Source organism: Chanodichthys erythropterus, chromosome 2, assembly GCF_024489055.1.
Source record: "Chanodichthys erythropterus isolate Z2021 chromosome 2, ASM2448905v1, whole genome shotgun sequence".
Classification (NCBI taxonomy): Eukaryota; Metazoa; Chordata; class Actinopteri; order Cypriniformes; family Xenocyprididae; genus Chanodichthys; species Chanodichthys erythropterus.
Genome location: NC_090222.1, coordinates 8,302,501 through 8,327,500, shown reverse-complemented (window position 1 = coordinate 8,327,500; position 25,000 = coordinate 8,302,501). Strand labels below are relative to the sequence as shown.

General features: G+C 38.4%; 1 protein-coding gene across 1 annotated transcript in view; it reads left to right on the top strand.

The window, feature by feature from the left end:
- Window positions 1-25,000, top strand: part of cdkal1 (CDK5 regulatory subunit associated protein 1-like 1) — a 472,612-nt gene that overhangs the window by 293,481 nt on the left and 154,131 nt on the right. The gene's annotated exons all lie outside the window — the stretch shown is intronic.

Here is a 25,000-nt window from a genome sequence, read left to right as displayed (position 1 = left end):
ACCAGCTGTTTTTCATGTTTGTTCAATTTCTGCAGTTTTTGCTCTTCTTGCTCCGCATTGTGCTACATCCCGTATCACTTGCAGCTTTTTTTTAACTAAATTTGCAAATGTTACTACCAAATATGTAATGTATTGTTTGATTTTTTCTTTTTTTTTTTTTTTTTTTTTTTTTTTTTACATTTAAACACAGTAAATAAAACTTAATGTTAACCAATTAACAGTTTTTTTACTGTAGCATTATTTTTCTGTTAAAATCACAAAAATAAATGTTTACAGTGAAGACATTTTGGGGGATATTTGGGAAAAATACCATGTTTTTATTTAATTAATTAATTTATTTTATTTTATTTTTTTACGTGGTTTATTTTCCAGGTGAAGATTGTCAGTCTATTCACCTCCAGTTGAAGCACAACTCTAGTCTAGCCCAGTGTTTTCCAACCCTTACCAATAGTACACATGTTGAATGTGTCTATTATCTGACCCATCCGTTTTAGGTTTCTGACTCTATGCTAATGATCTGATGAGTTGAAATGATGATTGATTAGGAAGAGAACATGTTTAGTGTTGGTGTCATTACTGTAATAAAGTTGGGAAATGCTTTGTATAAGTAATGATAGTGAATTTCATCTTGGCAAACACCACTCATTACAGACTTCCACTCTGTATAGCAGTAAACAGGTCATCAGGTGAACATGCAGGACTTGGTTTTGAAGAGCACACCCCAGTCATGGTGATTGAGTGTTCAGGACTGATGGGATCAGACTGATGCCCACTGTCCTCTGTTTGCACAACATCACTTTAAGAACAATATGTGAAATTAATTATTCAGAGGCCAAGCTCAGCTTTAGTCTGTATGAAAGCTAATTAACAATTTAGCTTTATTTCACTGGAAACATCCATTGACATGCTGAGTGTATTGTTTCAACACAGATCCACCATTCACAGTGCAGTTTTGTCCCTCCCAGTGAGTTTATCTGATCCACTCTGACATATTCTTTAGAGTGTGCAAGCTTCAGAAAGCAGCTTCATCATGGAGCACCTGCTGTAATGTGCTGTATGCAACTGGGTTCACAGTGCACAACACACAGAGAGAACAAGATATATACCAGTAGGAGTTGCACTGCGGTGATGGTGGTTTCAAGGACATGCCGTAGCCTTGTGAGTGCCAGGCTCTGACACGTCAAACCTGGGTTTCCTGTAGAGCTGGGCCAAACAAGGAGGTTGTTGTCTGTATCAGTTCAGGAAAGGCAGGACTGCAGCTCCAGCTGTTTCCTAACATGTCACAATTCATCACACCCCACTCTTTCCACACCACCCTGTACCATCCCTCCTTTCTTTATTGCTGGAAAAAGGAACACCCCATATGTAGATGATATCAGCGCATGTCCAGGGTTCAGGTAATGGAAATGTGCTGGGGCTGTGTGTGTTCATCCTGTTTTTGCTGCATGCTTAACAAGTCAAGTCAAATTTATTTATGTAGCGCTTTTACAATTGGTAATTGTTTCAAAGCAGCTTTACATATTAGAAGCACAGAAAAAAGGGAAATGGTTAAAAATAAGCTGTACAAACAAGCGTGGTAATATGTAACATATACAAGATGGTGCTACATTAAGCCAATGTTGGCTGACTCCCAGGGGTGGAAAAAAACCCGTAGGAGAAAAAGCCAGCATGCTAGCACTGGGAAAAAAGTCCTAGGAGGGAAAAAACCCCTTGGAAGGTATATATAATATATGTAAATGGATATGGAGATCAAATTCTGAATTATAATTTTTTATTATAGAGATTAAAAATAGATTATATATAAATATATGTAAGCGGATACGGAGATTAAAAATCTGAATTATAGATGCAGCCAGAACTGGATCTGTAGGCCCATTGTCTCCTGGGCTACGTTGTAGTCAGGTCCAGACACAGGTTCTTCATCTGATCTGGATTCGGCCTGGATCCAGTACCCGGCAAACCTCAGGATAAGCAGAGAGACAGATATTAGCGTAGATGCCATTCTTATTCTGATGTACAGGTATATCTAGTGTTATAGGAAATGTTCTCGGTTCCGGCCGACCTAATTATTGCAGCGTAACAATCCTTTAACGGATTTGAAAAATGTTAATGCATTGATAATGTGTTATGTGTATGCAAGAGCAAAGAGATGTGTTTTTAGTCTAGATTTAAACTGACAGAGTGTGTCTGCTTCCCGAACAATGCTAGGAAGATTGTTCCAGAGTTTAGGTGCTAAATAGGAAAAGGATCTGCCGCCTTCAGTTGATTTTGATATTCTTGGTATTATCAACTGGCCTGAATTCTGAGATTGCAAAAACGTGGAAGACTATAATGCATTAAGAGCTCACTTAGGTACTGGGGAGCTAAACCATTTAGAGCTTTATAAGTAATTAGCAAGATTTTAAAATCTATACGATGTTTAATAGGGAGCCAATGTAATGTTGACAGAACTGGGCTAATATGGTCATACTTTCTGGTTCTAGTAAGAACTCTAGCTGCCGCATTTTGGACCAACTGTAGTCTGTTTAAAAGCCGAGCAGAACAACCACCCAGTAGAGCGTTAGAATAATCTAGTCTTGAGGTCATGAATGCATGAACCAACTGTTCCGCATTTGTCATTGAGAGCATATGTCGTAATTTAGATATATTTTTTAGATGGAAGAAGGCGGTTTTACAGATACTGGAAACATGACTTTCAAATGAAAGATTATCAAAGAGCACACCCAGGTTCCTAACTGAGGACGAAGGTTTAATGGAGCACCCGTCAAGTGTTAGAGAGTATTCAAGGTTTTTTCGTGAGGAAGTTTTTGGTCCAAAGATTAGGATATCATTTTTTTCTGAATTTAATAATAAGAAATTTCTTGTCATCCAGTTTTTAATGTCAGCTATGCATTCTGTTAGTTTTGTGAATTTGTAGGTTTCGTCAGGGCGCGAGGAAATATAGAGCTGAGTATCGTCAGCGTAGCAGTGAAAACTAACACCATGCTTCCTAATTATCTCTCCTAAGGGCAACATGTACAGAGTGAAAAGCAACTGTCCTAGTACTGAGCCTTGTGGCACTCCATATTGAACCTGTGATCGATACGACATCTCTTCATTAACTACTACAGACTGATAACGGTCAGATAAGTACGATTTGAACCATGCCAAAGCAATTCCACTAATGCCAATATAGTTTTCAAGTCTTTTTAAAAGAATGGTATGATCGATAGTGTCAAAAGCAGCACTGAGATCTAATAACACTAATAGAGAAATACAGCCACGATCGGATGATAAGAGTAGATCGTTCGTAACTCTAACGAGAGCAGTCTCAGTACTATGGTATGGTCTAAATCCTGACTGGAAATCCTCACAGATTCCATTTCTTTCTAAAAAGGAGCACAGTTGTGTTGAAACTGCCTTTTCTAGTATCTTTGACAGAAAAGGTAGATTCGATATTGGCCTGTAATTTACTAAATCTCTCGGATCTAGTTGAGGTTTTTTAATAAGGGGTTTAATAATAGCCTGCTTAAAGGTTTTTGGCACGTATCCTAGTGTTAAGGATGAATTAATTATATCAAGAAGTGGACCTACGACCTCTGGAAGCATTTATTTCAGTAGTTTAGTTGCCATTGGGTCTAGCATACATGTCGTTGATTTTGATTATTTGATAAGTTTAGATAATTCTTCCTCTCATATAGCGGTGAATGATTCTAGTTTTACCTCAGGGACACTACAGTGCACTGTCTGAAGGGAAACTGTAGACGGTTGCATGTTTTTTAATTTTCTTTCTAATATTATCAATCTTGCAAGTAAAGAAGTTCATAAAGTCAATACTGCTGTGCTCTATGGAAACGTCAGCAGTTGAATCTCTGTTTCTAGTTAATTTAGCCACTGTGTCAAATAAATACCTAGGATTATGTTTGTTTTCTATTAAGAGATTTGAAAAATAAGTAGATCTAGCATTTCTTATAGCCGTTCTGTACTCACTCATTTTTTCTTTCCACGAAAGGCGAAAAACTTCTAGTTTTGTTTTCTTCCAACTACGTTCAGCTTTTCTAACAGCTCGTTTTAGAGCCAGAGTGTGCTCATCATACCACGGCGTTGGATTAGTTTCCTTAATCTTCTTTAGACGTAAAGGAGCGACTGCATCTAATATGCTGGAAAAGAGAGAGCCAATGGTTTCTGTTGCAGCATCGAGTTCTTCTAAGTTGTCAGGTATACTAAGGCGATGAAACTGCTCGGGGAGATTATTTATAAAGCAATTTTTAGTGGTAGACGTGATGGTTCTACAATATTTATGGCTGGGTGGTGATTTTGTAGCCTTGGCTAAATGTATTATACACGAGACTAAATAATGATCTGATATATCATCGCTCTGCTGTAGAATTTCAACAGCATCAATATAAATTTCATGCGACAGTATTAGATCTAGGGTATGATTACGACAACGAGTGGGTCCTGACACGTGTTGTCTAACTCCAATAGAGTTTAAAATGTCTGCAAATGCCAATCCAAATGCGTCTTTATTATTATCTACATGGATATTAAAATCACCAACAACAAGGACTTTATCCGCAGCCAGTACTAACTCTGATAGAAAATCAGCAAATTCTTTGATAAAGTCAGTATGGTGCCCTGGTGGCCTGTATACAGTAGCCAGCACAAATGTCAACTTACATAATGTTACATAAAGCACCATCACTTCAAAGGAATTATATTTAAAATTCTTTTGAATTGTTCTGAATATATTACTATAAATTACAGCAACACCTCCCTCTTTGCCTTTCTGTCGAGGATTGTGTCGATAATCATAACCTTGAGGACTAGATTCATTTAAAGTAATGTAATCGTCTGGTTTTACCCAGGTTTCTGTCAAACACAGCAAGTCTAGTTTATTGTCTGTGATAATTTCATTTACAATAAGTACTTTTGAAGAAATATATCTAATATTCAGTAACCCAAGCTTTATCATTTGTTTATCTGATTTATCTGTGATTTTCATTTTTTGAACAATTAAATTTTAACCCTTAAAAAGTTTCAGAAGTTTTTTTGTATTTACTAGTTTGAGGTACAGACACAGTCTCTATGTGATAATATCTAGGTGAAAGAGTTTCTATGTGCTGTGACGTGAGGCGGCTAGCAGACGGTCGGTTTAGTTTGTCTGCGTCCTGATCTGGGCCCTGGTTTGTCATGTTTCAGCTCTAAGACTATTTGCCAAATTTCTAGATAGAAGAGCAGCACCATCCCGGGAGGGATGAATACCATCTCTTTTCAACAGATCAGGTCTGCCCCAAAAGCTTTTCCAATTGTCTATGAAACCTATATTATTCTGCGCACACCACTTAGACAGCCAGCCATTGAGTGATGATAACCTGCTAACTATCTCATCACTCCTACGAACAGGAAGAGGGCCAGAACAAATTACTTCTGCTGACATTGATTTTGCGAGTTCACACACCTCTTTAATGTTTAGTGATCTCCGACTGGCGAAGTCGAACATCATTTGTGCCGACGTGGATAATGATTTTAGAATATTTACGTTTAGCATTAGCCAGTACTTTTAAATTTGCTTTGATGTCAGGTGCTCTGGCCCCCGGCAAACATGTGACTATGGTGGCTGGTGTCTCTATTTTCACGTTCAACGTTTGATGTTCTAATCGGAACGGAAGAGTGGTGTTTGTTCTTGCCACTATGCCGCCTCACAGTTAAGTTAACCTTCTGCGTGGCTTCTACAACCGGAACCGAATGTGCAGTGTTTACTAGGCTAGTCGCATCCAAAGCAGTATCTAAGGCCCTTTCATTCTCACTATCCTCAATTAAAGTTTGGATGCGTGTCTCTAATTCTGAGATTCTCTCTGTCAGCCTGACAATATCCCTGCATTTATCACATGTGTAAGTCTCACTGCTGACAGAAAGAGCTAAGCTGTACATGTTGCATTTAATACACATGATAATCGTCGGACATGACTGACCGTGTGTTTGATGAACGCCGTCCGAAAAACTGCAACGCACACGGGACTCGCTGGCTGGATGTCTCGGTCGCTTGCTGGTGCCTGGGGCAAGGGTGATGTGCGGTACGCTGTACCCCGCGGTGGATCGATGAATGCTGGGCAGCAACGTCTCCACAGCTTCCCGATCTGGCGTGGACAGATCAGAATAACATGCATCGGATAAATCCGCAATTAAATTGACAAGGAAGGTTGGTTTAGAGGAAAAAAGAAAGTAGACGGTAGATAGCAGGTTATGGCTAACACTAGGTGATTACGCTGGTGGATTGCTAGTAATAAATCATTCCGTTTAGTAATACTATGCAATAGGTTAAGTAATCTAGTGAAAATAAGAAAGTTATATTATGTGAATAGGAATAAAGAAAAGGATTTAGGATAAACTCCATGAAGCTCCGAGCGTAGGTCAGACAGCAGGCAGGCAACAGCGTTGAGCAGCATTGAACCGGAAGAGGATCAAGAGGTCCCATGGGTTAATTGACTGTATTTTGTGAGGTTACATGATTAGGTGTCTTATGGTGCCGTGACCCAGTCCAGCTGAAGCTGTCACCAATGCCTGAGATTCATGACAGTGTTGTTATTGCTTATTCACTGTGGCCAATACAGTGAGCCCTGTGAATGAGACCCTAAACATTAGCTGTGTCAGAGGGAATTTGTGTCAGATGAGTAGTTGGGTCCTGTTCTTTAGTCTGAAGCTATGTTTATAGTTCGTTTTTTTACGCGTACACTAGTGCACGCGCGCAGTCGAATGCACAGCCTTGCAAAGTATACTTCATTTGGCTCATACGCATGCACAGGCATTCCATGCATGCTCAGTTTTGATCAATCTCCTGCGAGGAGTTACAACCCATGTAAACATATTTGTATTTTTCATGCTAGAGTTGTACAAATGAGGGTATTTTCTAACCTCTTCGCAAAATCTCTCATCTATATATTCCTACATCGTTGCTGTAGATTGCATGCATTCCGGTCTGTTCTGTTTCTTTGACTACCTTGTGAATCAATGCATTCGTGCTTGTTGCCACCTTGTGGACACGCTAATAAAAATTGTATGTATATATATATATATATATATATATATATATATATATATATATATATATATATATAGAATATAATGCATGTACAAGTATGCGTGGTTACAAAAATCTGGTGGTGTGCATACTCTTCTGATGACGAAATTTGTGTCACATACACTGTATGCTGACCCTTGCGTATGTGTAAAAAGTGAAGTATATTTTGAGCTTTCACGTGATGCGGCTACATATCCAACCACCTCCAGATGTTTGAGTGATCCAGTGACACATTTTGAACCAAGTTTGCACTAATATTTACAACAGTCTAGAGACTCTAAAGCTCTCAATGTCTCAGATTCATGTTCACTACACATGGAGCTGCTCAAAGTGATGCTGCGCAAATGGATTCCAGGTCACAGATGTAGATTTTAGAGCAGAGCCCTTATGTCTCTCTTTGTGCTTTAAACTCTCACTGGTCAGTAAACCTTCCGAAGACCACCATCTGTTGAGTCTTAGATTGTGTCTTCTGTAGAGCTGCTTATAGCTGCAACTTTTTTCTTTTTTTTTTTTATCTGACCTCAGTCATTTTCCGTTGACTTGCCTAAAATGCTTCCATTTTGATGTTTGAGCATCAATATACTGCATTATATTTGTCACACAATGTTGTCAACATGAACTCAGTTTCTTCAGCATCCCAAAAATGTGATGCCTTTTTTACCACTATATTTACAAATCTGTATATGGCAACATTATTCGCATACATCAGAAGCACATGCACACTTTGGTCAGAGTGGAAGATGCAAGTATTTGCAAGCCTGTTTATTGTGATTAAAATCTGCATAAGCCACATATTTTACTACAATTATGGTTGCTACAATTATGAGCTTAATGGCATCAATTTGATCTTGTTTACATGAGATGAGATAAAGTTTAATCACAATATTGCCTTAATCTCATTATAATCACATTCTGAGGGTGCATGGAAACATTATAATAAATGTGACTTGACTTGGCACACTTGCTCTGTCCACCAGTCAGTCGTCCTCTGTCAGATTCAGCACTATGACACATAAATACTTGTTACAGGCCAGACTGTTGTTTCACTTGGACTCCTGCAATTTGATGGAGCGCCTCTGAATCATACATTAGCTGCTGAATCGTGCTGAGAGACATTGGTATTATGATTAGGTGATGTTCAGGAAGCAATAACCTTCTCTTCTGCTTCGCTGACACTAGATTAATAATTCAAGTAGGACACCCATCAGAGCTGCAACTAATGGCCTTGATCTGGACTTAACATTGACTTCCTTTGAATTATAAACATGCACAATGGCTTTTTTATAAAGCAGCATCCAGCAGAGATGCTCAGATTTGGTGCGGAATCATGTAATGATGGGTTCCACAACTGGATGGTGATACTCTTTCAAAATCACAGTTGAGTCTCTCATAGTGCATTAAAGTGTGGGAGATTAATCACCCAATGAGGTAGTTTTCATCATCTCGAGCAACACCGTGGGGGAGCCGAAACTAACCGGCGCTAATGGTAGCTCAACTTCTCCTACCACTCAAGACATCATGGATGCCATAACAGCTTTAAACACTTCATTTAGTCAAAAATTTGACATGTTCACGCAAACATTAACAGAGTTACGATCCACATTGACGACCACGGCAGAAAGAGTTACGTCAATTGAAGAGGCTACCATGAGTCAGGAAACCCGCCTGACATGCGTCGAGAAACAGTACACTGAAATAATGGAAGAGTGTAAGAGACTCTGAGATAAATGCAACAATCTTGAGTCTCGTTCCAGACACAATAATATTCGTCTGATTGGTGTTGCAGAGAAGGAAGAAAATGGCAGACCTACGGAGTTTTTAACAGAACTACTCCCAAATCTGCTGGGTGCGGAAAACTTCATCAAACCTATTCAGATTGATCGCGCGCACAGGGCCCTGCAGAGACGGAGAGATGATCGTCCGAGGGCGTTTGTCGTCAGGTTACATCATTACCAAACGAAGGAGTTAATCTTGAAGTTGGCCAGAGATAAATCTCTGGAATATAAAGGAAAAAGGGTACACATTTTTCCAGATCTGACTTCTGACGTGTTGAAGCAGAGATCTCGATTTGCTGAAATAAAGAAAAAAATGCAAGAATCTTGGAATCAGGTACGGCTTTCGGTTCCTATTACACTAGTCAACCTGTATGGTCCTAATTACGATGACCCGTGTTTTTTTGAAAAAGTGTTCGACAAAATACCAGACTATGCTTTATGTAATCTGATTGTTGGGGGAGATTTTAACTGTGTCATTGATCCGGTTAAAGATGTACAGCCAAACCGTAGCATAACGAGTAAATCTGCAGCAACTTTACACACTTATTTGAGGAATCTCAACATGGTAGATATATGGCGGCATTTAAACCCATCAGCTCGAGAATATTCTTTTTACTCATCAGTGCATAAGTCTCATTCTAGAATTGATTTTTTTTTTTTTTTTATTATAGATTCAAATTTGTTAAAAATGGTTAGGTCCACTCAATATCATAACATATTAATATCAGATCATGCCCCAATATCACTGGACTTAAAATTGAGGTTGGAAAAAGGGATGTACACTCTTAGAAGAAAAGGTTCTATATAGAACCAAAAAAGGTTCTATCAGGCGCTTCATATATGGAACCCCTAAAAGGTTCAATCAAAAGAACCCTTTAGGGTTCTTTATTGCCAGGAAAAAAGGTTCTATATAGAACCTTTTTATGGGTTAATTTTATTTAGTTTTTGATTTATTTTAATTACATTTTATGAATAACCTGCTTATATAGATACTTTATCACTAGAAAAACTTAAATACTCATAGGCATAACACATCAAAATAATCAAATATGTAATAATTTAAGACATTTTTATTAGCATTTACAATGACACAAGCAATATAAAACACTGCAATTCATAGAGCAATAGTCAGAAGAGTTAACATAAATAAATGTTTCTTAAAAAATGAACTAAAAGACTAGCTAGTAGAATTGTTTTTAAATTCATAAGTGTTAAATGATAATTTAACATTCAGATAAGCATTTAAACAATAAAAACAAATGACTCACGGCAAATTCAGTACTGAGAAGGGCTAAATAGTGCTGAATGAAAGAAACTGGCTTTTGGATGCTCCATATTGAACAAAAAGTAGACAGCCAACAGATAGTTTTGACATCTCTGTGTTTTCAATCAGGGGCAAGTCCATTTTGATGCGGACTCTCCTTCAGGGGGCTTGACATCCTAAGATGGAGATGCAAGTCAGAAAAACATTTATTAGATTTATGGAGAGTACGGTACAACAGAAAACAAAGGAATCTCTCACAATTACATCTTAAAACTTACTTGAATCATAGAGGAGTGTGTTATTTTCATCTTGTTGAAGTAATGCTGCACTCCAGAGTTCATCCCTGCAGTGAGAGTGCAAACAGAAATATTAATTTATTTATTATTATTAATAATGGAAAATGGAAAAACAAATATAAGCCATTTCAGATTAGCAGATTTACACGTTTCCCAAAGTTGGTACTGTGAGTAAAAATAATATACTTTTTTGTGACACTGGTTTGCAGTTGAAGGTCTTTTCTTCATCTTCATTTCATAATGCATCTTCAAGAACCAAATACAGTGTTTAGCATAAATTAGGCCTTCAATTAATTCAGAAAAAAGTTTGCTATAACTGCAAACACCAAATACTCACAGCTATATCCACAGAAGAAACATCTTCATCAGCTCCTCTCTTGTTCTTCGGGGTTTCTCTTGAATTCATGTTTATAACAGCGCAGTCTGGCAGTGATCACGTGATTTGACTCCTCCTGAAACATAGTTTTCTTATGCGTTTTCTAGGTCAAATACAATCTACAGAACAAAGAAAAGTGTATTAGAATATAACATGAACTCTAGCCACCATTATTGATCACTTCACAACCGTTTTTAACAGAGATTTCAGGAATTCATGTAAGAAATGACAAACCTCCTGGCGGAGAATAGCGCATGCCCGGCCGGACAACACCATAAACCACATTTCTTCTTTTTGCTTCTTGAAAAAAACATGTAAGGTGTGTAAATATATCAAGGATTTAGGCAAATGTAATTAAAATAACGTAAGAGATATTAATTTTCTCACTTACCAATTTAAGCGTCGTCCTCTCGAGCGCTGAGATCAAACGGACGTCCGTAACGGTTGAAGTTTAAAATGCTGCGTTCACGCGCATTCTAATTACTCTGAAATCCGACACTGCGCGTGCAGACAGTACAGAATCTGATCAGCGCATACACATGCAAGGTATTTGCTGTTTATGTCGAAGATCATTTAGTGAATCTGTTTGGAGGGCTGAGTTATAAGAAATGACTTTCAGAATCTAAGTAATTCCTACAGGATTTTCTTTAACCAGCAGATGGCAGAATTCTGCCACTAGCGTCTAGATCCAGAAACAACGTAGGCTATATTTAGATTTTTTTTTTTTTTCATTACAGGATAATGCAGCAATTATTTTTTTCTAATAAAGCTATTAAACTTGAAAACGTGTATGTTTTCTTCAGAATGAAAGGTGTGCCTAAGTCGAATTGAAGTAAAAACACAAATATAATGTTCATGTTTTATCATTTAAATAAAGCACTAATAATGTATATAAAGCACATTTAGCCCAAAGAACCCTTTCGTGCCAAAAGGGTTCTTTCTCCTTATACAGAACCTTTTTGGCAGAAAGGGTTCTATAAAGTTGGTTAAAGAACCCTAGGGTTCTATATAGAACCCTAGGGTTCTATATAGAACCCCAAAGAACCTTTTTTTTTTAATAGTGAGATTTGACAACTCTCTTTTGAGTGATATAATATTCTCTGATTACATAAAAGTAACAATTGGGTACTTTTTGTTTGAAAACGATATTGGTAATGTGACTGACTCGGTGCTATGGGACTCAATGAAAGCTGTCATTAGGGGCAATATAATTTCATTTCAAATAATGAAAGATAAAGAAGATAAAAAGAGATTAAATGAAATAGATGGCCTAATTACAGAATTAGAGAAAATTTATAAAGTTAATTACTGTTCAACTACTTTAAAGAAAATTGTAGCATTGAGAAGTGAATATAATACTATTATTGCCAAAAAAATTGCTAAACAGCTTAACCAAATTAAACAATGCCATTTTGAATGAGGTGAGAAGCCTCACAAACTACTAGCTCGACAGCTTAAACAGTTTCAAGCATCTAGAGCCATTCACAAAATTCAGACAGAGAGGGGCGAAATATTAACTGATCCCAAACAAATAAACGAATGCTTTGCAGACTTTTATAAAGATGTATATACATCCGAAGGTAATATAGATATAAATGAAATAAATAAATTCTTATCTAATATAGATCTTCCCAAAATAAGTGAAGAAGCTGTTGAAATGTTAGAGAAGGAAATTACTTTGGCTGAGGTTAATGAAGTTGTTAAAAATATCCCAAAAAATAAATGTGCAGGCCCAGATGTGTTTAGTGCAGAATATTATAAAAAATTCTGGGATATTCTTGCTCCAATGTTCCTTCGTATGATCAATCATTCATTCTCCCAATCGAAACTACCCCCGACACTGTACAATGCTAACATAGTATTAATACCTAAGCCCGGACGGGACAAAATGAAGATGTCATCATACCATCCAAACTCCTTAATTCCAATAGAAGCAAAAATTATTAGTAAGGTCTTAGCTAATAGGTTGCAACTATATATTGGTTCTATCATTAATCAAGATCAGACAGGATTTATGCCAAATCGGCGCATACAATCAAACTTAAGACGCCTTTATAATATAATATATGCAAAACATACAACAAAAGCATGCTTGATCTCTTTAGATGCTCAACGTGCATTTGATCAAATCGAATGGCCGTATATATTTGCAACTCTAAAAAGATTTGGATTTGGGGCCAAATTCATTCAATGGATTAATATTTTATTTGCTAAACAAAAGCTTCAGTCCTTACAAACTTGACTCTATCAGCCTCATTTTCACTATATAGAGGAACACATCAAGGCTGTCCTCTCTCCCCCTACTTATTTGCACTAGCGATGGAACCCTTGGCCGAATATGTTAGACAGAATGTTGAAATTTCCCCTATTTTAATTAATGATAGACCCCAATATATATCTTTATATGCAGATGATGTACTTTTATATATAGCAAAGCCAGAAATGTATGTTCCACCTCTTTTGAAACTTTTAGAATCATTTAATAAACTGTCAGGCTTTACAATAAACTGGGACAAAAGTGAGCTAATGCCACTAACCGAGGACATTGACACAAATTTTCTAAGCTCTATTCCATTTAAAATAGCTCATAATTCATTCAAACATTTAGGAATCACAATCACAAGAAAGGCAGACACACTACTCAAGGCGAATTGGTATATTAAAGTGAACCAGCTAAAAGATAATATAACATTTTGGAAGACCTTACCCATGTCTATGGCAGGAAAGATCAATGCAATTAAAATGGTAACTCTCCCTCGATTTTTATATTTATTTTTATCCATCCCAGTTCTTATTCCAGTTAAATTATTTGCAAAATTGGAGTCTATAATTGTTTCATTTATATGGAATTATAAAGCGGTCAGAATATCTAAAAAAAAAAAAACATTTATGGAAACCCAAAGTAAAGGGAGGATTTAATCTTCCGTCCTTCAGATGTTACTATTGGGCTGCTAATTTACAGTTCCTTTCCTGGTGGAGACAAACTACAGAGGTTAAAGTGGAGATACCAGAATGGGTCTGGTTAGAAAGAACATTGTGTAGGAAGACCTCTTTAGAAGCCTTGTTGAACAGTCCAATAAAAATCGAATCTAGGTTCTATAATGAGAATATGGTAATAAATAACTCTCTTAAGATATGGAAGCAGATTAAATCATATCTGGATCTTCCACATATATACTTGGATAGCCCAATTTGTAAAAATCATGCCTTTACCCCTGGTTTACAGGATAAGGTTTTTTCCCAATGGAAACAAAAAGGTTTAAGTTCCATAAGAGATTTATATATTGATAATAAATTTGGCTCATTTATTCAACTTAAATTAAAATATGATCTTTTATCTACAGATTTTTTCCGGTATTTACAAATTAGGGATTTTGCTAGAAAGCATTTAATTGGTTTTGAAAACATCCCTATACATCAAACTTTGGAAAGTCTAAGTAACTGCAGCCCAACTGAACGAGGCACAGTCTCTTTCTTTTATATGTTACTACTAGATAAGGTAAACACAAACACTGATCATATTAGGCAAATTTGGGAAGAGGAACTTGGTGTGGAACTTTCTGGTGAGTCATGGGAAAGCTGTCTTAACGAAATTCACATCTGCTCTATTAACGCAAGGCATACTGTAATCCAATTCAAAGTCATTCACAGGCTTCATTATTCAAGGACTAAATTACATAGGATTTACCCAAATGTATCCTCTTTATGTAACAAATGTAAAGCCTCAGAAGGTACATTGTCTCATACCTTTTGGTCATGTCATAAAATTACACCATTCTGGCAGAATATATTTAAATTTCTTTCCGATGCATATAAAATTGATTTGCCACCTGAGCCAAAATTGGGCATTCTTGGAGATACTTCAAATATTGGAAGTAAATATGTGTCGCAAGCTGTTTCATTAAGCATGATCTTAGCTAAGAAGGCAATTTTACAGAAATGGAAGTCTGAGTCTGTACCAACCTTTGAAATGTGGCTTAGAGAGCTAAGTTACGTGTTACCTTTAGAAGAGCTGAGATATAGGATTTTAGAAAAACAAAAGACATTTATAAAAATATGGAACCCAATAAAAATATTCATTAATAATCTTGACTTGTAACTTCTTAAAGGCTTAGTGGTTAAGGACAATGGTATGCTCTGTGTGTTTCAATTATTTGTATTGCTTGTTCATTTTTCAACGAGCTATAGTACATCCGACAAATAGATACTTTATTTATTTATTTATTTTTTTTCTACCGCCTTTGTTTCGTTTTTGTTCATGTTAAAGGAACAAGTAGTAGGCCTATATTTCTTTTTCCATTTTAGGTGTTGAATATGTATATGTGGGCTGTATGTATGCTTTAAACAATTGCTAACATGCAAGTTTAGGAATGTGTATGTTTAAGGTGTATGTGAAGGTATAATGAGACTGTATGTACTCGTACATATACATGTGTATTGTCATGGACTATGCTCCATTCAGCTTAAACACTCCCAAGAAACCCCAGGACACAGATGATTCATTTCCATAAAGTTTACTGGGAATATTGTGAAACTGTAATGCAATACAAATAAAATGTATATTAATATTAAATCCAAATACAAAGTGACAGAGAAAACAGCATGGATTATCTACACAGCGGTGATCTATATGAAAACGCAATCGAGCTAATAAACAATCAGCAGTATGAACATAAAGCTAACTTAGCGGTCTCAATAATCTCACAAGGATGAAAATAGGCACTATCCCAATATTACATGATAAGAAATACTCACAGACGTTGCTTTGGCAAAAGAGAAGAGGAAAAAGTGATCGCCTGAGAAACGGATGACCGGGAGAGCTTGCTGTAGCAAATTAGCTCAAAATAAATATGAATAATTAATCATAACTAGTTATAATTAATTATTAATATTTTAATCAGTCAATAAAATTAACTTAATGTAATAAAATTAATATTACAATCAATTAACCTGTTGTTCAATGAACACACAGTGTTAATTGTTTATTAACTAAGAAATGTTCATTTCCAGGTTATGGGAAATAACAATCTTATTCTACTAAAAGCCTGTAGTCAGGACCGACATGAATAGGGACTCCAGTACATGAGCGCAAAACACGGACAACCTTACGTGTGACATGAACAAGACTTTATTAACTAGACTAAACACTTAAACTACTCTAACATTCACACACATACATGCATACAGTTTACCAAGAGAGAGAGAGAAAGCAAAGTACAGGAAGCAAGAAGTTACAGCATTGTTGGACATTCAGCAGATCAACAGCCTTGAGCAAACCATCAGTTTAGTTTTAACAGGCCCTTCTTTAAAAGGGGTAAGGATACTCAATGTATCCGATAATGGGACTAAGTTTGATACTTGCATGTCTCTCCAAGTTGAATTAAAACTGTCCTGATGCAATTTGTGGAGGCTCCCGTTGAATCTTTGCTGATATTTTCTTGACGAAAGAGAACCGGCTGGATTCAGAGGATCTTTGGTGAATGGAAGGTCTAGGCCGAGGCCTGGCACAAGCTTGGGGTTCATTAGAAGCTTCTAGCTTCTTAAAGCATCATCTTGACGTCAGCATTCATCAGTAAAAGAGAAGAAGAGGAGGAAGAGCAGGAAGAGAGGGGGTTCCTTGTGATCAGTGAATATAAGGGGTGAAGATGTCACACCCTCTTGAGGTGTCTGAGCCAATAAGGAGTTCCCCTTTCAGAGGGAAGTTTTACGAGTCTTTGTTCTGTAGCAAGATATTAGCATAAGACACTGGATTGGATGAATGAGAGAATAACCTTCTAGATTCTTATAATACTAATGTGTCACAGAGTTAGTAACATGTGACATAAATTACCAAATAGGAAATGAAAGTTGGAGTCCGTAGATACCAAGCATGCTGCCAATGTGATCTCAGTTAACTATACATTTGCAACTATGGAACATTAATACCAAAGTAGTTCAAAAGAGAGAATTAATACATAGAATAAAGCCTATAAAAGGAAAGTCATGAGATGGGAAACTTGGATACATGTTTATACATTTCCCAAGTGGTTATATAGAGAATACATAGGATTAAGAGAGTTTATTTGTCATTCTCAGGAAGAATGAGTCACTAGTCTCTCCAGAATTCTTCTGGATCATAAAAGTACCATATAACTGTAACAGGACACCTAGGTTGGCCTGTGTGCTAGCAACATTGGGATGCTGGTTACAGTTTTAGGGGGATGAGTTCAGAGAACTTTGATAGGGAGAGTGAGTTTATGGGTAATTCATTAAATACAATGAATAATTGTGTGGCTGATTGGTCCAGACGTTACATCCCCCCTTTCGGTCGTTGTTGTTCTTTCTATGGACACCAGCGAGCGACGTTGAAGGTGTAGAAAGATCAGACACACCACTGGCACACAAGGCTGGAAGGCTGTGATGGGCTCTGGTTGTATGTGTCTCCTGGAGTGGTGGTCGTTCCATTGCGGTTGATGTAGACAGTAGACAAGCTCAGGTCTCTGAGCTGGTGTTGTGTGAGTGGTCAGAAGCTTGTACTGCTGAGTACTCCTCAGGTAAGAACTGTTCAAGGAGCTATCTTACTAGCGTTAGAAGCTCCTGCAGGTCCGATGCAGGCGTGTCCAGTCGTCCTTTGGCTGCCTGCTGTTGGAGATCCTGCTGTGTCTGCAGGAAGAGGATGCTCCCATCCCTGGCTTCTCCCTGTGGTAGGTCTGGTACCTGGGTCTGTCTGAATTAATCCTTCTCCTTCTGCAGCTGCAGAGGATTTCAGGAAATTGGCTGATAAGGTGTCAAGCAGAAGGCTTTGGCTTCCCCCTCTGTACCTCTGTGCTTGGCTGGGGGAGGTTCTTCTGCTGACTCCATGCAGTGAAGTGAGATGTTTCTCCTGCAGTGGTTCTGTTTGCAGTCTCAGTTCTCTTTTCTTCTGTGTCTCTATTCTGTCAGGGTCCTTGTGTCTGTCCCGAGCCTCCATCTCTAGCTGGTCTATGTGGCTTTTAGCATGCATCAGCTCCTTGTGAGTCTCTGTGATCTGGAGTTTGAGGTTGTTCACCTCCTGTTTCAAAACAGCGAGGATGTGGGCCAAGAAGAAGTTGACTTCAGTCAGATCATTGTGATCACACCTCTGGTTTGAATCATCTGCCTTTACTTCTCTTCCATCTTTGTCCAGTTGCTTTTGGCTCTGGTGCCGTAATTGCTCAGCAGCACTGGTTAGGAGGGTGTTCCTCACGACACATAGCCAGTCCTTTTGGTCTGCCATCTGGGCAGTTAGGCTGAGCATCTGCAACATTTAGGCACGCTTGTGGTGAGAGTAAGGGCAAGAGACTACTGCAAGATCAAACAGAATTTAGGGCTAAAGGCACAGTGAGCAGCCAGGTGTATAAAATACAGCTAGCTTTAATAAATGACTTAAGATGGTTCTTGTGGTCAGATTATTTCTTAGTATTTCTTACTGATGGCTCACAACAGGCTTGACCTCCGAACAAATGGAAAAGAGAAAGAGAGAGGAAGAGGAGAGCTTTCCTATTAGATTGTGCTTATTAGTGGTGCTCAAAATTATGCCATAGCAATCATTCGGATTCCTTTGTAACTGGCTCATAAAATTGAAGCAACTGTTGTAAATAAACAAAATCAAGAAGGAGAGTATGTCTAGTTGCTTGTGGTTATATTGGGAAATTAAACCACACAAAACTAAACAGGAAAATGTAAATAAATCACATAGATGAAAGAAATACTAGTAAAAACAAATAGCTGACTGCTATTATAATTAAAACCAATAAAATATTTAAAGAAGTGATTAAAACAGCAGAATGACCTGGTATTGGGAATAGTCAATAGCACTAGTGATTAACAATTAGATTAGCTTTGGAAATCATCCTATAGTTGGTCACAGCTGCAGCGTGTTCAGGACCACACCATGTGTGTGTCCCTCCCAGAAGTTTAGTCAACGTGTTATTGAAATATCTCAATAAATCCTAGAATTCTTCTTTAGTTAAACAGTTTACATGTAATTAAATTTAGATTTAATCACCCTAGTAACTGCAGATTTAGCTGAACAGTGTTCAGGGAGAAATGCACCTAAGTGCAGGTGAAATTAGCTGAGAAGAATTAAAGGTAAGGAAAGAAAGAAATCAGAAAACCAGGAATGTGGTTAAGGGAAATTGGTTTAGATCAGTTCACACTGCATACACACAAGCTATAGTTAAAGGCTTCACGTAAATGATGCTAACCACTAACTGTAGAAGCTATTAGTTAGCTTAGCCTGAGGTGCAGGGCTGCTAGGTGAGGTTAGCTTAGCCACCTAGCCTGGTTTGTTTACAATATGGCATCACAGGGTGATGAGTTAGCACTTCCTGTGACAAGTCGTTGTCATGGGAACCAATGCACATTTGGGCAATTCAAACAGTTTATTGAGACTGTCTGCTCATTTCAAACAAGTTACGTATAGAGTTAAAATGTGACGCTTATACTTTCAGATTTTCAAAAACTTGATATTACATTCAGTAAAATGCAAATATGTTTTGGCATTTGCAAATTTTACTCATGTAAACTCTTCTCTCTACTTTAAACAACGTCTTGTACTTGTTTAAAGGGTAATTACACAGTTTGCTGTAAGTCAAAGCTTGTTTAAGCATATATAGTTAAGTCCGTCTTGTGCATGAATACTGATATTCCTTTCAGCGAGTGAAACACAGTTTTGGTCAAAAGATAGCTATGCTTGTAGGTGCAGGCAAAGTTTAGATGAATGACATCAATCTTAACTATAACAGGGGAGCATTACCCAAATCTACATTTATATAACACTGTACTGAGATTCATTCATCAGAAACAGGTTAAGCAATACTGCAATTGGTATTTCTCCAACCAAAGCAGAATAATCAATTCTGGTACAGTTTACATGCCGCTGAGCTGAGATTCCTTCGTCAACACAGGCTTACGCTCTAATACTGAGATTAGGATTTCTTCGCTAAAATCAGATTAACTTTACACTGACACCCTCTTGAGGTGTCTGAGCCAATAAGGAGTTCCCCTTTCAGAGGGAAGTTTTACGAGTCTTTGTTCTGTAGCAAGATATTAGCATAAGACACTGGATTGGATGAATGAGAGAATAACCTTCTAGATTCTTATAATACTAATGTGTCACAGAGTTAGTAACATGTGACATAAATTACCAAATAGGAAATGAAAGTTGGAGTCCGTAGATACCAAGCATGCTGCCAATGTGATCTCAGTTAACTATACATTTGCAACTATGGAACATTAATACCAAAGTAGTTCAAAAGAGAGAATTAATACATAGAATAAAGCCTATAAAAGGAAAGTCATGAGATGGGAAACTTGGATACATGTTTATACATTTCCCAAGTGGTTATATAGAGAATACATAGGATTAAGAGAGTTTATTTGTCATTCTCAGGAAGAATGAGTCACTAGTCTCTCCAGAATTCTTCTGGATCATAAAAGTACCATATAACTGTAACAGGACACCTAGGTTGGCCTGTGTGCTAGCAACATTGGGATGCTGGTTACAGTTTTAGGGGGATGAGTTCAGAGAACTTTGATAGGGAGAGTGAGTTTATGGGTAATTCATTAAATACAATGAATAATTGTGTGGCTGATTGGTCCAGACGTTACATTGCGCACTGCTGCAACTGACTACCGCACGGCGATCTACTTCCTGATTCAAGACGTGCACTGGTATTACGTTACTATAGTTACAGAAATAAACAGATCGCGCTGTACTGCTGAAACAAAACAAAAAAATCCTTTTTTTTCTCAAGCGGCATTACACTCCCCGCTTGGGGTCTTTAAAGAGCCCACATTAATTAACAGAATCAGTCTTCGGAGAAAAAAGCAAAACCACTTCTGTAACGGGCCGAGAAAAGGTCTTTCTGATTCCATCCTTGACAATTTCCACTTGAATTTTCCAAACCAATCCATCTTCTCCTGGAAAGGTTTTTGTGATGATGCCTTTAGGTCATTGATTTCTCTTAGCTTGATTGTCTTTCAAGAGAACCATGTCTCCTTCTTGTAGATTCGGCCTCTTTCCTTGCCACTTGTGCCGAAGCTGTAATGTTTTGAGGTATTCATGTTTCCACCTGTTCCAAAACATGTCTGCTAGGCCCTGAACTCGCTTCCACTCTTCTCTGATGAGATGTGCTTCCTCAAAGCTTCCTGACGGAGGAGGAGGTGCAGAACCTGTCTTGAGGGTCAGAAGCATCGCTGGAGTGAGGATGAGAAGCGATTCCAGATCCGATGACACTGGGATGAGCGGTCTAGCATTCATGATTGCGGCTACTTCGGCCATGAAAGTAGTCAGGACTTCATGTGAAAGATGAGACCTTTTCTGCTCAAGCAACATGCAATCCAAAATAAGCAACATGCAATTGGCGGGCAATGCCAATCATTCGTTCCCATGCGCCGCCCATATGAGACGCGTGGGGCGGGTTGAATACCCAGGTGCAACTCTGTGTGTCCAAGTACTCTTCCACTTTTTTGAAACCTGGATTCGACTGATCCATCTCCAGTTCACGAGAAGCGCCAATGAAGTTAGTTCCGCAATCAGAACGGATCTGCTTCGCGGGGCCCCTGATTGCAAAGAACCTCCTCAAGGCATTGATAAAACTGCTGGTACTCATGGCTTCAATCACCTTGATGTGGACTGCCCTTGAACACATACAAGAGAACATCACAGCCCATCGTTTAGAGTTGGAGACTCCTCCTCTTGTACGGCGTGAGACAATTTCCCAGGGTCCAAAGACGTCGACACCTACATAGGTGAAAGGAGGCGCTACCTGTAATCGTTCAGCTGGCAAAGCTGCCATCTGCTGATGTTCCATTTTTCCCCTCAGTCTTCTACAAGTGACGCATCTATGAAGCAAACTGCTGATGCAGCGTTTAGCTCCCACCAGCCAGAATCCTGCCGCTCGAATGACACCTTCGGTCAGATGTCTTCCTTGATGTTTCACTGCTTCGTGATAGTGAGACACAAGCAGGGTAGCTAGATGATGCCGGCCAGGAATTATGATGGGATGAACCTCATTTATGCTCAGATCCGACTGCTCAATACGACCTTTTCTTTCCACTAGTGTAGTGATTTTTAATCCATTCACTGGTGACGTAGTGATTTTTGATCATGTGTCACTTAAGGTGTGGTTATGAGTGTATCAGATGACCCCTTCCCCCTTTTGTAACACAGGGCACCAGTTAAAGTCCCTGTAAAGTCAATTCTGAGAATTCTTTCTAAACACTTTATAAATGTTACAAATGTATTGCTGAAACACATTACAAAATCTGTGAATTGTGTAATGCTTAATTGTGAAGTTAGAGCGTTAAACAGTTTTTCACCAAGTCTCTGCTCAGGATTTTTTGGGCGGAGCTAAAACGGGGGTCTAATGACGCACATCGTCCCCCGAGCATAGCCCCTCCCCTAACACTATATAACTGTCGATGAGACACAGAGCGTGGCGCCGCCTCTAACTCTACAGCGGTTCACTCACCTGCTCAATCTCCAGTGTCATTACAGTTATAGCCCTTTGTACATTTAACTAGTAATGCCTTCGTCACGCAAATGCATATTACATGGTTGTTAAAATATACAATATGCTCGGTCTCCTTATTTAAATTTCCTAAAACGATAATATTAAGGATTCTAAAGTGATTGTTCTACACCGGATAGTTTTACAAACTTTCATCAGACAGCTGGGATTCACATATAATCCGCTGTTTTTGGTGAATGTGACTGAACAGACCTCGGCCTTCTTACCGTCCCGACGATAACCGATGATATATGTGGCCACACAGAGTCTCTCCCGTCCCGGCCTTCATCCTCCCGTCTCGCGGCACCGTCATTTGTCGACTCGACAACAGTCCGGCAGTACGTGCCCATGAGTGTAAGTTGTCGTGTGTGCTTATGTTATAATAAGTAGGTAGTCCACAGTAACTCTACTAAAATGTGCAACCCTCTAACGTGATTCTTTTGTTTATATGCATCAGTATGTTTGACTCATTAGACAAGTAAGTTGAGACGGCAGCTCTGGCGAGTGGGCGTGGTTTCAGCGCCTACAGCGGACACGCCCCCAGCGTTTGAGAGCAGAGAGCGCTGCCTATTTTTCCGAGATTTTGATAACTTAATTCATTTACTTGCAGATTTTTTTAATCATTCAAATTTGGCTGGGTGGTTAATAACACATTTTACCATGGTGTGACAAGCTCAAAACACATACTTTAAAATGACTTTACAGGGACTTTAAGAATACTCTCTTAACAATTTAAGAACACTCCAAAAGAGCTGTTCAATAATTCGGAATTAATATAAAATGGAGGAAGTTGGTCAACTGATTTAGCTGAAGGATTTGGGAGAGCCTGGTCAACTAGTAGAGTCTTTGGTCATCAACACAAGGAAGACACAGTTATAAAAAATAAAAATAAAAAAAATCAATGAAATGTATAAACAATAGACATGCAAGAGTAAATACCACAATGATTAATAATGAAATAATGAATATGCACTTCTAAAAGATAGTAAAATAATAATCAAAGGAGAATACTGAATTAAATCAAAGAAAAACATAAATGAAGTGAACACAGAATGGATAAATGCAATGCTGTTGAACTGAGCGTAGAATGGAAGAGAATCTTATGGGAATGCTTCTTGTGGAAGCCACCTAATGGTTCTGGTAAAATGGTGATAAATAATTGCTTATTTACCAATCAACAAATAATATCCCTATTATTTGTCACAAGCTGACCTCAAGTAACTCTTAACTAAACAGGTTAGAAACATATGCTGCATGTATAAACTAATGCCAAGGTCTCTAGAAAAGAGGTTTGGTAAGTTTTTATTTACATTCCACACAGTCGGTTGATCAGTCCGGTAGCGTAGACGTCTTCCACTGATGATGCAGGCTGCGTGCAGTGGGAGGGCGCAGAGTTGCGATCCAGTAGTCGTGCCATGCTGGGCTGGAGGATGCTGAACTTTGGTTGTGCCAAGAGGGTCCTTAGGATGGAATGGGGAGCTGGGTCAGATGAATCTTCACAGGTTCCTTTGCAGACTGGGCTGCGCTGCTGTAGGAGCCGTAAGGGTCAGATAAAGTCCCTCAATGCTGGGGCCCTTTTTGCAGCTAGAGTGCAGCTGGAAGCAATGTAAAAGGTTTTGCTCACAAAAGCTTCACCTTAACAGTCTTATAGTCTCTTTCCTCGTCAGGTCAGAAACTCAGGACGTGGAGTGTCTGTTAATGTCTCCTTCCTGTCAAGCTGGAAATGCAGAACAAGGGTGTGTCTACCCGGGGGACATATTTATCCCTTTCTGATGAGGAGGAGATTGAAATTGGGCGCCTTGCCAATCCTGGAGTGTGATTGGCTACTGTTATCTGAAGCAGCCCCGGTGTTGCCCACCCTGGTGTGGAACTCATTTGCATAGCATAAAGTACAATGTTAAAATAGTGTCTTTAACATTTTACCCATGCATTATTTATTTACCAAACCTCTTTCAAATTATTAAAAGCATCATAGGGAACAGAAATGATTAAATCATCGTCCATGCATTTGTTTATCTGTTAACAGGTCTGTCCCATGACCTGCTGTTTTAACAGTCAGTAACCATTAACAGAAACTCTGCTTTGCATGAAGATGGAGTGGATGTGAAGCAGTTTAGATCAAATTAAGGCATCCAAACATAGGTATGAATGGATTTAGATAGATCTCTGTGGCCTCTCTTTATTTCAGTCCCTGCTGCTCTATCCAGGGGGTCCTGAAGGAATTTTTATGGCAGTCCTTGCCTAAACCTTAGGAATGAGTTTGGTGGTTAGAGTCAATGTGTCGTCCAATGAGATGTCCTCTCCTTGGTTTTGGTGGGTGCAGAAGGTCCCTCTTCCTGCTCTGGAAGAGGTGTCTGGTAGTTGTCCTAACATCTTATCTGATGTTGCTGAACATTTGTTTATGTTCATTCACCAAAGACTCAATCACAGTGTGGCACATCTTCTTACACACCAGCAGTTAGAGAGGGGCCCTGTCGTAAACTGGTCCCTGGAATGCCATCTTGACTGTTGTTCACAACACTAGTCTGAAAGAAGGCTTTCTATGGATGCAAAATCTCAAAATTGACCATTGTATGAAAGTTGCCTTAAGTCAAGAATTAAGATTAGAAGGGTTTTTTTTTTTTTTCTTTTTTTTTTTTTTTTTTTTTTACCCTAACTAAGATGAAACTTCAAGTGATATATATTGACATATATTGGATAGTCTACTTTAAATTAT